Source organism: Pteropus vampyrus, unplaced genomic scaffold (assembly GCF_000151845.1).
Source record: "Pteropus vampyrus isolate Shadow unplaced genomic scaffold, Pvam_2.0 Scaffold671, whole genome shotgun sequence".
NCBI lineage: Eukaryota > Metazoa > Chordata > Mammalia > Chiroptera > Pteropodidae > Pteropus > Pteropus vampyrus.
In genome coordinates, this window is record NW_011889452.1 from 481,063 (window position 1) to 484,766 (window position 3,704).

The window sequence follows — 3,704 nt, forward strand, 5'->3', positions numbered from 1 at the left end:
ATTGCAGAGCACAACTTGAGGCCCTGTCTGACTGTGAAGTCTTGCCTGTGGTGGCTTTATCTGAAGACAGTGTCCAGCCAGCAACACCATCTAGTTGAGGAGCATGTCTGAGGTCCCATTTGACCAGGAGTGATTTTGGAGCCTAGCCTATAGCCATATGCAGTTGTAGAGTCCAACCTGTGGCATTACTCTGCCAGGGAAAACAGCTTGCAATCTTGCCCAACCAGAGATGATTGCAGAGCCTAGCTAGTGGGCTCACCTGACCTGATGGAACACAGTAGCAGCTCCGCCTGACCAGGGAGCCCACCCAGCAGCCCTACTTAAATGCAGAGCCCAGGCCATAGGACCACCCAACTGCAGAGCCTAGCCAGCATGACTCCCCTTCCCCTTCAGCCTCAGAGCGTGGGTAGTGGCCTTCCCCAACTAGAAACCATGAAGGTAAGCCCTATGTGCTCATGGATGCTACCAACTGACCCATTCAGTATCCCAAGCTGAGCTGACCGAGATGAAGGTCTTTTTCTACCAAAGTAAACCTATAAAGTAGGAAAATAGAGACTGCTTATCCCAATGTGCAGAAACAAGTGCAGGGATACAAGGATCCCAAAGAATCAGGTAAATACATGACCACCAGAGTAATCTAATAAAGCTCCAATAACTAATACCTAAAAAAATGATGATCTATGAACTGTCTGACAAAGAATTCAGAATAATCCTTTTAAAGAAGTTCAGTGAATTATAAGAAAACACAGACAACCAAACAAAAATAAGTTAACAATACATGAACAAAATGAGAATTTGAACAAAGAAATAGAAATGACAAAAAAAGAAAAAAGAAAAAGAAAAAGAAAGAAAGAAAGAAAGAAAGAAAAAAGACCATACAGAAATCTTTCCTACCTTTAAAAAATTTTTTTTCCTGTTTGATGGAGAGAAAAAATCTCACAATGAATCTGACTGACTTTATTTTAACTTCATCATCACAAACTGCCATGAGACATTCAGCAATGTCTGTGACTGGAATAATCACTTACTTAGAACAGTGATTCTAAATAAACTGGAGAGGCAAGAAAGTCAGATTACATATGACCTTGAATTAATCAATTGGGTAAAAATGTGTTGATCCTACTACATTCTAAACACTGTAAGATATCACATTAATGAGAAATAAAATCAATGTGGATCTAAATGCCCATGAAGCTAACAGTCCAGTTTATGTGTAGTATTGAGTAATCCATATTAAGAAAGCTAGTTTTATTTTATGAACAATGAAAGCTACTGATATTATAATATAATGTAATTACTATAACAGAATCTCAATTGAAGGTAGGGACCTTAATTACTTTATTCACCTTTTTATCCCTGTGACTATTCCAGTGTTGGATATATGATTGATAATAAATATTTATTGAATTATTGAGGTTTATATAGGGTTAATTAGCTGCCCAAATTCATGCAGATATCAAATAGTTGAGTTGAATTCAGAATAATATAAAAAACAGGAAATAGTATAGCTTTGTTAAGAAATTCTAGAAAGAAAGATTCAACATACCATTTCAGAATGTTGAAAGTGGTATAATGTTTAACAGGATGGTTTGTGGAGTCAAGTAGATAAATGTAGATTTGAATTTCAAGTTAGTTTCAAATCTTGTTCCCCACTTCTCAACTACTAGCACCCAGTAGCACTGTAACATAAGGTAAGATGAAGGTTCCCATGAGATCCAGCTCATCAGCTGATGGGGTCCCAGTATCCCAAACTACTACTGTTCCCAGCTGGCTTGGAGAAGAGGTGGGGCAGTGTGAGGAATTGACAGCAGACCATAAAACCCTCTAGATTTTTTCATCAGAGCCAAGGAAACAGTTCAAGTTGTAGTTTCTGGATGCAGGCAGCTGACAAGTTGGGCAGGCATCTAATCTATTGCATCCTCGGTGAGTTCCAGGGCTAAGGGATGGAAGCAATATTGTGCTGGGCCACAGCAACTGGGTTTCCAGGACACTCAGAGCAGAAGACCCTCTCCTCATTCTTATGTTGGCTCTCGTGATAAAAGAAGAAAAAGGCTGTGAGTGGTGGTACTGGATGCAGAACATTCAGAAATCCTAGGTTTCTCCTGGAAGAGAATGTGCTTCTATAGTCTCAGCAATTCCATATATTTGAATACAAGGGGTCCCATGTTTTCTATGGCTGGGGACTTCATACAAGTACGTGACCAAAATCTATCCGACCTGTCTAAAAAAGTTGTGTAGGAATTTCAGAGGGAGGAAGGATGGTTCCAGGACAGGAACAGTGTTTGGAGTTTAATATGACACCAGACACTAGGCCCATGAGACTCAGGGAACAAGCTGGTGAGGAAATTTGGTCATTGCCTTCCCCCAATGTGTCCCACCAAAATAATGTTAACAAGAGAGAAAGTCTCCTCTGATTATTGTGCAGGACTCTTATTCAACAGAAAAAGTGATTTTCTCCCAATGGTCCTGGTTTTGATCTCTTCTTCTTGAAAGTCAGTGATACACGTGGAAGGCATCACTTAGATAAAATATCTTCACTTTCCCAAATTATTTCTCCTTATGAGTTTTAAAGCCCTCTTTGTCTTGGCTGCCTTATTCAATGAGGTATAGTTTTTAAAATATTCCTTAAATCAAGGTGCACTGAAGTAGACACAATATTCTAAGCATGGTTGAATGTGAGAAAAGCAGAATAGAAGATCCATCACTTTCTCTCTAATCACTGTCATGTCTTTTAGTAGAGATTAAGTTTCTAATAGTTCTTATTAACTGAATATATAAAAATTTCAACTCATATTCATGTCTGTAATTCTACATGACATTATATCCATGCATCTGAACTTCTTTTTCTCTGCATCCATTTCTTATCATCCCCCCTTTTCTTAGCCTATATTATATACACACTTCTTAGAGAAATCCAGGAGCAGAAGGATGAGATTAACTAGACTAGTTCTCTGCAATGAACGGAGGAATTAGGACAGGGAGGTGGATGAATAAGAGACTGTGATTTGTAATGCATGATCATGGATAGGCACTACTTAAGGGACAGGAAAAAGAACACAGAGCTAAAGAAGGGATCTCTCAGGGATGGCAGAATAAGACAAAAAAAAAAAGAGTGAGTGAAGGGCGAGAAATAAGATTAACTACGGTTTGAATTTACCTTATGTGTTGATAGTTTCAATTCTCTACCTTTAATTCCAAGCATTCAAGCGAATTCCCACACTTCATGGTCATGTTTATTTTGATAGCTTACAGACACTATAAACTCAACATATCAAAACTAGATCCATCATCTTTGCTTCTATAACATACACTAAGTCTTTTCAAAGCCTGTTGTGTCTTGTAAAATTTACTTAGTCATTTAATATAGAAGAGACAATACAATTTTAAAATTTCTATCCTCTCTTCCTCTATACAACTACTCAGTCTAATCTCTGTTTATGTCAATATATTTATGCCCCTAAAAATGACCCTTTCTACACCCTCAGAGCCATTCCAGACCATCTATTTGCACACTGATCACTTCTCAACTGGACTATTGAAGCTAACAGTTGCTTGTCTTCTTTTGGATAACCTTTGCCTCTTCTGGTTCTTTAAGTTTTGGTATTAAAAAAAAAAAAGAAATATGAGGTAGAGATTTAATGTCTTTGTTCAAGAACCGAAATCATGGTTTTACACTAAATGGGGATGTGGGATAGATGTAGAAA